Consider the following 14484-nt stretch of genomic DNA (forward strand, 5'->3'; position numbering starts at 1 on the left):
TAGTTTTCACTACTTTAATTAGATCACTTAAATTTTGGATAGGCTAGGTTCTCTCTTTGTTGCACAGGATGTAATATATAAATGGGCCTAATATGTAAGCTAGGAAATAAGGGACAACAAGTTTGGTATAATTTAGAAATAATTACACACACACTATACGAACATAGGAATAATAATCAACTAGAAAGCTAACCTTTGCCTTGATGCTTTTAAAAAGAAGATAATGATGGTTCGTGTTTTTCATTAAAGATTTAAAACTCAAATTTAAATCACATTATCTCATAATATTATGAACCTTACAGGGGAGCAACAGTTATCTTCTGGGGCTGGTAAAACATATATGGATTTTAGAAAACCACATTCATTTTACAAAACTAATATCCATGCTAAAAGAATTCATGGAGCTTCAAATACACATAGAACTGCGCAAATCCAAAACTGGGTACAAACAAGACAATTTATGTTTAATATAAACTGAAAATGCAAACAGACTTTTGATCTGTCCTAGCCTTTCATCAATATTTTGAATCTGTAGCTTTTTCTAATATTCATTGTGAACAATTCAAATTATATGAAGTTAAGTTCTATATCAAGAAATGCAATATTTTTTACATTGTTGCCGCTTAGATATTCATGTTGCATTGTGGGAATTAGGTTTAGGGAAAGGTTAAGTGGAAGGGTGATAATCTAACTACTGCCACAGAAGTCCAGTTTATCCTCCCATCATCTTTATGGGTCATATGCTAAGTAACAAACAGAATAAAACCTTTAAGCCTTCAGTTAATGCAAAATGCATGGAAATTCGGTATAAATAAATCTTCTTGATTATTGATTTCATTTTACTTTAAAACACTTAAACATTACATGAAATGAATGTTGTTATTAATAAAATAAATAAATAAGTGAGTTTCAAAGATTTCAAACTGAATCTTTGAATAGATAGTGTTTACTGGGGCAAAGACTAGAAAACTGATCATCCTAATATTGACTCATACAAAAGCAATGAGGATTCCATTTCAAAATGCGAGCTTAAATGAGGTATATATTTGGTGTAGTCTGCTCCATGCTTTGAGATTGAACCTCCCACACAGACACAGTTTGGGGGAGGAAGGGGATTTATTTCTGGATTACAGATCCAGGGGAAGTTCTATAATGGGAACTAAGAAAACCCACCACCTGAAGGAAGAGCAAAAACTGGTAGAGAACTCAGGCAGAAATCACTCTGCATATTTTAGCCTGGAATTCAGATTTGCCCTAAGCAAAACCTTAGGGCTAACCCCTAGGATCCACTTACCTTGACACCTCTTCCAACCAGGTGGCTGGAGATCTGTCACAGGCTTTACTCAATCCCTAATCAATTCAGGGACATCCATTCAAACTATCACATTCCATCCCTGGCTCCAATAGATTAATAACCATCTCACATTGTAAACTGTAATCATTCCAACTTCAAAAGTCCCCAGAGTTTTTACCAACCTAAGGTAGTTCCAAAAGTCCAAGTCTTATCTGAGATTTAAGATTTTCTCTTAGCTATGAGTCCTATACAATCAAAATAACTTACATAATTTCTTTTCCAAAATACTTTTATTTATTTATTTGAGACTGAAAGAAAGAAGCAGAGAGAGAAAGAGAGGAGAGGGAGATAGAGAGAATGGGTATGCCAGGGCTTCTAGCTGCTGCAAATGAACTCCAGACACATGTGCCACCTTGTGTATCTGGTTTATGTGGGTCCTAGGGAATCAAACCTAGGTCCTTTGGCTTTGCAGACATGTGTCTTAACTGGTAAGTCATTTCTACAGCCCAAGTTATATACTTTTAATTTCTAGAAGTAAATGATTAGATTTTACTCCCAATAATTAAAAAATATTTAAATTCTGAAACAAATTTCACTTCTTCACAATATAAAACAAAGAATTACCTAAAGCAAATACTTTTTGACATACTATTGAAATTAGTAAGGTTATATAAAAGGTAATTTCTGCTATAACAATGTTTGTCTAAAGTTAATGTTGTTCCTTTTTATTCAGAATGACAAGTCAATTAGTCAGAGGGTGATATCCATTCTCATTAATAAGTATGCCACCACTAATGTACACAGTGCAGTAACCTTTCAAATATGCAAGCGTCTTCCATGGGATATGTTTCCCAAATAATGGCAAATTCTGATACTTCATTGTTCATTTTCATTGAGTTTAAAATACATAAAATAGGTCTCAGCTTCTATTAATTTTAAATACAGCCAGGAATTATCAGGAAAAATAGTTCATTGAAATCTAGTTATAATTTCTTTCCTGTTCAAATTGAATTCAAAAGTATTGACTAAGTCAGAACCATATACAAATTGAGCCTGCTCTACATTAAAGTCTCTCTAAAAAACAATGGTTACCACATTTACTTAGTAGTGGCTTATCTCTAAGACATTATGCAAATTAAAAAAAAAATATAGTTGACCTTGCATATATATTATGAGAATTTTTATTTTTTATTAATTAGCTTTGTATTCAGTGAATACAATCAAGTTGTCAACATTGTTAGCCTCCTCCCTGTCCTTACCCCCTCCGGACCCTCCTTGTTGAGGTATATGGATCATGAATTGTGGAGTTAGCCCTCAGTTATGGGTAGGAGGAAATGTCTCTGCATATCAGGACTTACATAGAAGAGGGCACAGAAAGAATGTCAGAGCCCTCTTCCACAAAATTTCCCTGAGTCATGTTGGGTTCATTTTAGGTCTGCTTCATTGATGAGGTGTTGGGAGCCTCTTTGTCTCTGGATATCCAATTTTGTAGAAGTTGATTGTGCTCTGTGTTGATCCTCACCCTTGTGCTGGTACCAGGTTCACCAAGAAAACAGCACCTTTGCTTGCCTTGCCAATTATTCTTAGTTTCAGCTGGGGCCCTTTTGAGGTATGATGGGGTGGTTCTTTCCTTAGGATCTGTGTTTATCTGAAAAAGAGAAGCAGATTGATTCTCCAACAGAGAGTAAAATTAGCACCAGATAAGTGGGATAACCCTTATTTATTATTTATTTTTTTAGAGAGAATTTAATAGGTGTAGGCCCCCTTGTAGCCCACGATTGGTGGTGGCTTGATAATGGAGAGTGGACTCACTATTGGATATGGCTCTGACTTGTTTCTCAGTTCCAGCTACTATTCCATTCCACTGAGGGGATCAGTTAGCCAAATCAAGAGCAGTTGGTTTCCCACCCATGGCTTTGCACCACTATTCCACTTGTGTGAGCATCACAACATGTTATTTGCTGCTAAGTAGGTTAGTCCATGAGTTGCTTGGACAGATATTGGTCACTTTCCTGCAGTTGCCCATGTAGCAACTTCGGGCACTAGACATGATGAATGTCTGGGGACTGACTCTCTTCCAGCTTCCAGCCATATCTTGCCATGTTAGGTGTCAAACGCATATGGTGTCTTCAGCAGTAGGGACGAACCACTAACCTTTGATGGGTCATCAAGTACTCTGACAGAAATCTGTCATTCTTTTAGGAAACCTTGTAGGTCTCTCTCATTGTGGATAACAGCCATCTTCTGGTACTGGGAGTTACAGGTCAGTGCCTACGAAGAGAAGGAAGAAAAATTAAGTAATATAAAATAGTTAAAGAGAAGAGGGAGAGAGAGAGACAGAGAGAGGGAGAGAGAGGAGCTGTAGAAGATTAAGGTCAGTTTTCATTGTGCTCTCTCCAGTGCCTTGTGACTCAGGTGTGTTCCTTCTATGGACCTGGTGAAGGTTCAACCATTTGTTTTGTCTTTTAGTATATAGAATTTTATGATATCATTGCCATTTGAGTCTAGATTTGTGTCCCCCATCCCCTCTCTTGCCCTTTCCTCCCTCTCCATCCACCCTATCGTCTAGTCCTCGAGATGCTTGCTGGGTATGTCGGCATCTTGGGTAGATTCAGGTTAGGTGCTGTAGGTGAGTGAGACTAAGTGGTGATTATCTTTCTGTGATTGGGTAAGTTCACTGAGAATGATCTGTTCTAGGTTCAACTATTTTTCTTCAAATTGTGTCCTTTTTTTTTTTTTTTTTTACTGCTGTGTAGAATTCCATTATGTAGATATACCACATGTTGTTTATCCATTTTTCTACTGATGGACATCTGGGTTGATTCCAACTCTTAGCTATTATGAATTGAGCAGCTGTAAACATAGTTGAGCAAATCTCTCTGGACTGAGGCTTCAAGGTTTTAGGGTACATGACCAGTAAGGGAATAACTGGGTCTGTTGGTAATTCTCTAGTCAGCTTTTTCAGGAGTCTTTATATTGCTTTCTAAAGTGATTGTACCATCATACATTCCCACCAACAATGGGTAAGGGTTCCCATTTCTCCACATCCTCACCAGCATTTATTTTCATTTGATTTTTTGATGTTTTCTATCCTTACTGAAGTAATGTGGAATATCAGAGTTGTTTTAATTTGCATTGCCCTGATGATTAGGGATGACAGACTATGAGAGTTTTGCTTCATTTGGTGTCCCTGGCTCATGGGTCGTGGTGCTTAATTATACTCCTTTGAAACAGGAAGCCAAAATAGTATTGTAAAATTGAATACAAATCTTAGGTTAATCTTGGTCTGCTCACCAAGCAAAGAAGGGACTTTTCTTGTCCAAAATGACAAGAACTACGCCATTTATGCATCCATAGAAGCTGCTCCCTCTAACTCACTTGCGATGGATCCATGCTGAGATAGCCATGTTAACTCAAAGTCCTTGACATAAACATGCGTTCATATTATTTCCTAGCACCTTTCAAAGCTATTTATAACACAGACTAAAATGAAGTCATATTGTATTAGTATTATATTAAAGTTAAATTTCTACTTCATCACTTTACAGATAGGAAGACAATGATTGTATTGTCTGTCTTTTACTGATTTGTAATAACATTTCTTGACAACACAATTAGGTAGTTTGTAATTGTTATTGATTTCCCCTAGATTTTGATGTGCAAATTTGTTAAGAATTAGGGTTTGGTTGTGTTTGAAAGAAACTCTGACACATAAACACACACACGATATAAAAGCTTGATACTCTTAAAAATGGATTAGAAGAATGCATGCAAATGTTTATGCTTAATGAATTATGTGATTAATTTAAAAAGTCACTTTTGTACAGAAATAAGTTATAAAAGTGATCTAATTCTAAAGTTAGGAAGTCAGTGTTATTTCTGCTTATCTGTGTGCTTCGGATGCTGAGTCTCTCACATGAGCCTCCACCCTTTTCATCCATGTTTCTGTGAACTCTGCTGTCAGGTTTGACTTAACATCTTTCTTTGAATGTGCAGAGGGAAACTGCTCTCAGGTGATCAGCTTTGACTTTTGACTAGATGTTTTTGGGTCTTTTTTCTCGCTTTCTCTCTTCTTTCTGTTGTTTTAACTCAAGGCCATCTGTATGCCAGGGATGTGGGAAATCTTCCTCCTTGAGCCTCAACCCAGTATTTATTTTCTTCTTTTGACAGTGTGAAAAAAATGTGTTTGTAGCTGATAATTATAAAATATCCATTTGGAATTTATTTATTTATTTGCTTGAGAGAGATAATGAATACACTAGGGCCTCTAGGCCCTGCGAGCAAATTTTAGACACATGTACTTCCTCATTCATCTGGCTTACATTGGTTCTTAGGTATCAAACTTGGGTCCTTAGGCTTTGTAGGCACACACCTTAAATGCTAAGCCCTCTCTCCAGCCTCTACATGTCAAATTTAAATTAATAAATTACCTTTGAAATCAAATCTCTGTTTCTCTAAGTATATTTAGTGGAATAATTATGTATATGATTTCTTTTTTCTCTTATTCTATTTCCCTGCAAAGTCTATCCAGTCCATCCTTAAAAGTCTCATAGTCAGGCTGGAGAGATGGCTTAGTGGTTAAGCACTTGCCTGTGAAGGCTAAGGACCCTGGTTAGAGGCTTGGTTCCCAGGACACACGTTAGCCAGATGCACAAGGTGGCACATGCATCTGGATTTCAATTGCAGTGGCTGGAATCCCTGGAGTCCCCATTCTCTATCTATCTGCCTCTTTCTACCTCTCTGCCTGTTGCTCTCAAATAAATAAATAGAAATTAAAAAATAAAATAAAAGTCTCATAGTCTTTACCAAGTCCAGAACTGTTCAAAAAGTCCAAAGTTTAGTCTCATATGAGACTCAAGACAGTCTGTCAGCTCTGTTAAATCAAACACAAATCACATACTCCCAAGACATAGTGACAGAGAGTTAACATTACTGTTATAGATCAAAGGCATAGCACAGAAAAGATAGGACCGATGGAAGATAGCAAAGCAGCAGGGCAAAAATCAAATTTTGCAGCTCCCTCCCTGTCTGGCATCAAGGACCCATGGTGTTCTTTCAGCTCTAAAAACCAGAATCTGCCCTTCCACTGTGCTGTTTATTTTCCTGCTAGATCCACCAAAGCCAGTGTGGGACGCATTCCTTGGTAGCTGTCCCACAGTCATAGAATCTCCAAAATTCTTGTGTCTCTAATGCCTCCCGAAGTTCATTTTTACAGGTCCATGTAATGACCTCACAAGACCTCCATACCCGGATTTCAAGCCTGCCTTCTATTTCTGGAATCTTAGTAGCTCTTGGAACCATGAATGGTGTTCATGACCCTATTTCCTGCACATCTTATGCTACTGAAACCAGTAACATTTGGACTTTCCACTGTCAACTTTTAAATCAGGGAAAGAGGGATGAAGTTTGATATAGTATAGTGTGTAATGCATCATGGCACCCTTCACAGATATGTAAATATATCCAGTATATCTAGAGAGATGTTTACATTTAAAAATAATAAATTCTGTGGTATAATATAGACCATAGGAAGAAAATAACCCTGTCAATACCAAGGCCCAGGTAATGAAATCTTTTCACCATGGACTTTTTTTTTTTTAACCTTTTGTTTTTTAAAGTATTTTAGTTCTATTTATTTGACAACAACAGATAGAGAAAGGCAGAGAGAGGGAGAGAATGGGAGTGCCAGGGCCACCAGCCTCTGCAAGTAAACTTCAGATGCATGCATCCCCTTGTGCTTCTGGCTCATGTGGGTCCTGGGTAATCAAGCCTCGAACCGGGGTTCTTAGGCTTCACAGGCAAGTGCTTAACCACTAAGGCATCTTTCCAGCTCCTCACCATGAACTTTTTTTATTTAGCAGGACACCAAGCAAATCAAGATATCAAGCTCTGGGGCTTGAGTGATGGCTTAGCATTTAAAGCACTGGCCTGCAAAAGCAAATGTCCCAGGTTTGATGCCCCAGGACCCACATAAGCCAGATGCACAAAGTAGCACAAGCATTAGGAGTTTGCAGTGGTTGAAGTCCCTGTCATGCCTGTTCTCTCTCTCTCTCTCTCTCATAAATAAAAAACTATTTTTTAAAAGATATCAAGCTCTGAAGTAACTCCCTGTGTAATTCCAAATGTACAAGTAAATTACATGCAATTTGGCAATGATTCCTTCAAAACTACTCCAAAAGGACAAATACTTCTATTTCCAGTCAAAATAGATATTATGGAAAGTTTACCTTCAATCTCTTCACCAAGTGGAAAATAGCACACTTAATTTGCAGAAAAGGAAGTCTAAACTTTTTGTTTTTATGCTACCATTGAATTACATATTACTTATTGTCTGTATTATATGTTTGTATGTTACCATTGAATTATAACCCTATAGCTTTCATAGGGTGAATCCTCCCAGTGGGCTAGACATTAGAAAATTGATTATTAAAATCACAGAATGTAATTGTGACCTTAGGTAAATATATTCTCAGGTACATTTATTTCTCCCTCAGTTGGCTTCATTTCTTTTAAAAACAGGAAATAGATACTTTCTGCCAATCATGAGATGAGATAATATTATAATTCTATGTCACAGAGAGACTAGGAAAGGTGTCACACCTTTGTATGGAATGCAGTTTATCTTACCTCTTCAGAATTTGAAATCTGGAAGCCTTGGTGGGGGGAAGGTGTGTAACAGCTCCCAAAATGTTTTACTGTTAAAAGCTAACCAAGTATAAATGTAAATAATAAGGAATATAATAAATCAACAACCCATGAATACCCTTTCTTTTGTATCTATTTTACATAGTATATTACTTCTTGTTGGCTTCATTGCTAATACATTTTATTTCATGTTACTTAGTATGTTTAATGATGTTAGCTACCATAAAAATGCAAATAAAACTGAACCTTTTCTTAGGAATGTAGCTCTCCTACATTACCTATTTACAAGTTTCCCCTTATTTTTGTGTTATGATCACTTCCATAGACTAAGCCTATCTCTTTATTTCATTCATTATAATATTGTTTAAAATATTAAGCTTCATGACAGGCCTGTTGGCATTAGTGTTGAGTTCTTTGTAGCCTCTGGATTTTTGCTTTGATAGATTTTGCTTGATCATCGAGTCTGCAACTATCACCCTGAAGCTGGTTGTCAGGCTAACAGTAAGAGCAGTGTTCATATTACTGCTTCCACTGCAAGTTGTCCCAAGCTTTGACAGAAGTAAAAGAGGTGGCAAGTCTCATGGTGGGCAGTCTTTTCTTGTCTTTTCACTGAATCTCAATGATCTTCCATTTCCTCTGCCATCTATAAAATGAAGTTGATTCTCCAACCAAAAGTGAGAGCAGCTTGGTGTTAAAGTAGGTATGCAAAGTTAGTTGAGAGAATTTTGCTTCGCAAGCCCACACTTCCATTAAGGAGGACTCCAGATTGACAGGTACAGGGAAGAAGGAATAAAATAATATAATTGGTTAAATTAAATAAACACTGAGATAAATAAAAAGAAAACCTCACAAATAACCACATAAGGCCATGTGCATGGGGTGGTGTATGAGTCTTCAATTCCTTTGCAGCAGCAAGAGGCCCTGGATCACCCATTAGCTACCTCCCTCTCTCTCTATCTCAAATAAACAATAAAATATCTAGAAGAAAAAACTGACTCTAAAGCTCAATATTTAAAGAATGTATTAGGTAAAATAATAGAATTCCAAAAGACAAAAATGGCTATTAAATAAACACCTAATTAGATCCTATCCTCTAACATGATGATGATACAGTACAGGAAAATCCTGAGCTACTAGGGCTCCCTGTAGAAGAAAAGTAAGAGAGAGACATTAAAAATAAAACCTCTGTTTCCTCAAGTACAAAGATATTGGCCCCAAGTGATTGTAAACTACTGGGATATATTAGACACTTTAGTCTCACTAACTATAACTATTGTGGTAATATCAACAATAAGGAAATCAGAGGGTTACTTTGCTATTCAACCTGATAGAAGAGGATTCACAACAATTAATTATTGGAATGGAGTCATCTATCTATGGCAGAGTTAGGGCATACCATTGTGAGATCATGGTTGGACTCCCAAACCCACAGGGGAGAAGGAAAGGGAGACTGGTTATTTGAATTATTAGCACAAAATGAGTTATAAAGTGTTAAATATTATCATATTAATGAAGGTGGTATAGAGTGGGAATGTAAAGAAACCTCTGCATATCTCCTACCATATGCCACCTTAGCTAGATGGAAGATGCCTTTATTTTAATCTTTTTCACTTTCAATTTTTCTTAATTTTGCCAAAAGGAGATGTGACTTTTCCTTTAAGTAGCACAATACACAGAACAGAGAAACTCAGTGAAGGCCGAGAGGCATGCTTTACAAAGTGGATATGTACCATGAGCTGTCATATATGAAAGACAAGTCTTTTTCAGTATGTTAAAAAGCTAGGCCACCTAATCAGAATTTTATAAAGTAAATTGAAAAAAAAAAAAAACAAACAAACAACAATCCTGCAGAAGGCAAGTCATAAAGAATTAGCACGTGGGGAACTTTGTGCAGGAAACTTTGTGCCAAGAAAATTATTCATTGGTTCTTATTAGTAATAAGTGCTTAAAGCCAGGACTGTCTGTCTCAACACAGCTCATTTAAGACATGGAGAGAAAAGGAATTCACAGTGACTCATCCTGAGGTGAACCTATATACAAGGTTGAACCACATACTGGAGTAATTTAGCTTTCTGATCATGAGAGATATGTTTTAACAATTGATTTCATGTTGTGACTTATTTAGGGATATTCTATTTAGGATGCTAGTTCCTACGACATGAGGCAAGGCATCCTTGACACATTCAAGCAGGGGTCTAAGTATAGTGCATCTATTACAGAGATTCAGACTACAAGGCAGTTACTGTCAACCCAGCTCTGTAAAATGCTGAGTCACAGTTACTGGGAGACATTATTCTGTGTGATGCTAACAATAAAAGTCTAACATTAAGGTTTGATAATTTCTAAATATGCTATTTATTGAGTATTTTATGTGTACTGTAACACAATTGTATTCTATAAAGTCCTAGACTAATACTGTAAATGTAAGTAATCAATTATAATGCTAATGGGCTGTACATAGTTTCATTTTTTTTTTCTGTTAAAACGAGACATTCAATCAATGAAAAGTTCATTTTCAGGTTAAGAGATGACTACCATGAAATAAAATTCAATGATATCCAGTACTATAATAATTTCTTCTAATGAGTATGTGAAACACAAAGGGGCATACCATTTCTGGAGATTTTTTCTCCACCGTTGTACAACTCAGTAAAATTCATATCATGAATAATTAATTCTTCAGCACTATTCATCAAAGCAATTCAACCTGCTACACAGTTAATTGTCACAATTAGCATTCATGATCCCTTCAAGAAATTGGGAGAAAAATATCTTGGCTGCACTTAACAAGTGAAAGTAAATAAGGGCAAATCTAAAATATCAGACTATCAATGAAACCATCTTGGTCTGGGAATTTCAATGCAGTGGACACAGTCACCTCAGTGATGATGGTGAGAAAGCCCCTGGGGGAATTCATAAAAAGAGGTTTTGATTACAGGTTAGTCCTGCATAATAATAGCAAATGATTCTCGGCCTTTGTTACATAAAATAGGTCAGTTCCCAAATTACCTAAGGATGTAACAGAGTACTCCACAGGACAGATGGGAATCCTGAAGAAAAGAAAGAGCCTGCACATTTTCATGGATATTTCGGTGATACCTTTCATAATATGAATAGAGGCTCCAGGAGACAATGAGGAGTTGAACTAACAGGAGGTCTTTTCAGTTATAGAAAAGTAGCAAATTTCCAAGTGATCCTTTACAATCAAGTTGCAGAGGTACTCTGAGAAGCACACACTGGAGAATTTGAACACTGCTGATCTGAGAGGTCTTCAAATTGTTCATAGCGCACCCATTTCTAAACTGTGGCTATTTGCATCCTAGATACACACGCTTCCTTCATTTTATCACTTTTATGTTTCAGCTCTAAAATCCACAACAACTGCATTCTCTGAATCTTGCAAGGAGTGTCTGTCTCAACAGAGCTCATTTAAGACATTTATGCTATGAATTTAAATTTGAAATAATGATGGTTTAGTGTTTTAGTGGCTACTTATGAATGATTGCATGCATCATTTTTTTTTTGTAACAAACATCAGAATGGTTTCTGTAGTTATAAAACATGCATTTATGCAACAAATATTTTTCATGCATTTATGCAACAAATATTTTTAAGCATCACTAAACAGTTGGCATGTGGTATAGAAATTTGAAATGATATGTTTAAATAAGAAATGATAACTCACTTACTTGTGACTATTAGAGGCAATATTTAGATCATTATAATATTTAATTATTTGCTAATCTGACACTTTCTATGAGATTTTATGTCCCAGCTTTATAATGTGTGTGTAATGATAGTTTATAAAGATCAATGTGTACCTATCAAGTGAGAAATTAATTAATTATCACACTTTGTCAGCATTATCTTGTTCTAAAATTATATTAAATTTGAGTTTCATCTGATGTTTTAATATTTTCTGTATAATTCACAATTATTTCGAAAAGAGATCTCTCATTTTTTTTTTTTTTTTTTGTTTGTCTTCTTGTCACTTAATCCCAGCCAGAGGACTGAGAAATGATTTTATTAACTTCTTGCTCATAAAATACTGTAGTGGTTATTGATTGTTAATGCTGCAGTCTTAATCATCTCATTTATTCCTCTGGAGAATAAAAGAAGATACAGGACAGAAGGATGTGGCCTTGCCCAGGAGGCTGTGATTTGTGAGATATTGACAAGGGGTAAATTTTTTCTGCTCATGTCACTAGCAAGTGCACTTCATGCACCTGTGATTGAGTGCGTCTTGTATTAAAAGATTAGAAGAAAGTTTTGTTTGGCTCCCGATTTTACAGGGTTATGTCCGTGGCATTTGGCCACCTGCAGTTGAGTAGAAGTCACAGAGGACAGAAGCGCAGTAAGTAGCATAGGTGCTTCCCCTCTAGGCAGGTAGGATGGGGACAGAGGACGGGCCTGAGTGAGGAGGAGTTGGGCAGCTTTGCTAGGCAGTTAGGGTGATTAGGACCCTCAAAGTAAAGGCAGGAACGTCTGCACTCACAATCTATACTTGCCAGAGATGACAAACGTCTAATCTTGTCATAGTGGAAACCAACTGCCTTCCAATTGGACTGAAGGCCTGCTCCATGGGAGGGAATACATCCCTGATACTGAAAACTTAAAACAGGGGTAGTCATGAGCCCTAGGGGCGTAATGTCTGCTGCCATCTGGCTAAATGTATATGCTATGCTTATCAAACTACTCAATAAGCACTTCTCTTAATGCTCAAACCCTTATGTTAATGCTACTCTCACTTTTGGTAGAGAATCTTCTCTTTTCAGATGGCAGTGACCTTGGGATGACTCAGAAGGCATCATGGTGCTGGAAAGAAATGACCTGAGTACTCAATACTGTAATATCTCTATCACACCTTCCAAGTCTCAGGGTCGAATGCAGAAGAGGTGGCAGAAAGAATGTAAGAGCAAAGGAAGGATAGGACTCCTTCAAATGTGCTCCCCCCAGACACAAAATGGCCTGAATATCCATGACCTCACAGTGCCTGACACTACCTACACAAGACCATCATAAAAGGATGAAAAGATCATGACATCAGAATAAAAGAGAGACTAATTGAGATGGGGAGGGGATATGATGGAGAATGGAGTTTCAAAGGGGAAAGTGGGGGGGGGGAGGGAGGGTATTACCATGGAATAATTTTTATAATCATGGAAGTTGTTAATAAAAATTTGAAAAAGAAAAAAGAAAAATGTCTAATCTCTTGCCTAGAGGAGTTCCCTGGATCTGATTTTCCACATACACACAAAACCTGAGTCCCTGCACCCAACAGGAGATCCCCTGTCCTAGAATTTAAATCTAATCTTGACATTGTGATTGGTCAAGTTCAGCCCCCAGAATGCAGCACCTTGGCGCGCCTCTTCCTGAGCCAGCCCTTTGCCTACACCCATCACCCCTCCTTCTGGTTCATCTGAGCGTGAAGGTGAAACCCACCACAGTAAAGCTGTCAAATAGGTGGGTGCCAGGGAATAAGCCTCTCTTAGGGTTGCCTGATCATCATTCCCCATTCTGGTGAGCTTCACCTCATCTCATCTTGGCCTAGCTGGACAGAGACCAGGGGAGAAACCCTATGACCCCTACTGGCACGTGGGCTCTCGGCCCCTTTTGCAGTGCACATGGCCAGGGTAGTTTTCACTGTCTCTTCTTTACTCTCTAATTCCCTGCTTTTTTTTTTTTTTTTTTTTTTTGGTAGGGTTTGGCCCAGGCTGACCTGAAATCAACTATGTAGTCCCAGGGTGGCTTCTAACTCAAGGTGGGTGATCTTCCTATTTCTGCCTGTGCTGGGATTAAAATCTTGCATCACCACCCCAGGCTCTAACTCCCATTTCACATTTCTTTCAGGCTCCCTGCATGGGATTTTAGACCACATGGGTATATTCTTTTTCTTTCCCTCCGGTCTGTATTCCCTTCAATAAATGTGGTAATTTAGTAATTTTCCTTCTCAATTTGGTTTGCCCAATTCTTTGGTTAATTAGGAACACAAGCTCAGCGTTTGGGGTTCAAAGACTTTCCTATACTCCCCACAGACCCCCATATCATACTGGCAACCACAAGGGGACTAGAGAGTCAAATTATATATTGCTCAATTTGCCAATGGAGAGGGAATGAATGGGACAATTCAGAAACTTTTTGTTTATATGCCTGCCTAGGACTGATTCATAGACTTTCTGTGCTCTTCCTGGATCTGTGACTCAGATGTCTGGACAAACCAAGCTAAGGTGGGAAGGAAGCAAGGAAAATGAACTTTTAAGTGTTGCATATCTCCTTTGCTCTCTTGACTGGGAAGACTTCCAGCCAAGCTTAACAAACCTGAATTCCAAAGGTTTTTTTTTTTTTTTTTTCCCATTACAAGACCCTGTGCCAAAAGGCTCTTGGTGGGGCACTGTTGGGATCCTAGGGGAGTGGCCTATCTGCCTTTCGGGTCAAGGATGTGAAAGACAGGGGAGTCAGAAGGCTCTGCCCTTCAGGTACGCTGACCTCAGCCAACACTGCCTGCAGGGTGACTCCCTGTAAAAGCCAGTCCTAAGAAGGGGCTT

Source organism: Jaculus jaculus, chromosome 3, assembly GCF_020740685.1.
Source record: "Jaculus jaculus isolate mJacJac1 chromosome 3, mJacJac1.mat.Y.cur, whole genome shotgun sequence".
Taxonomy (NCBI): Eukaryota; Metazoa; Chordata; class Mammalia; order Rodentia; family Dipodidae; genus Jaculus; species Jaculus jaculus.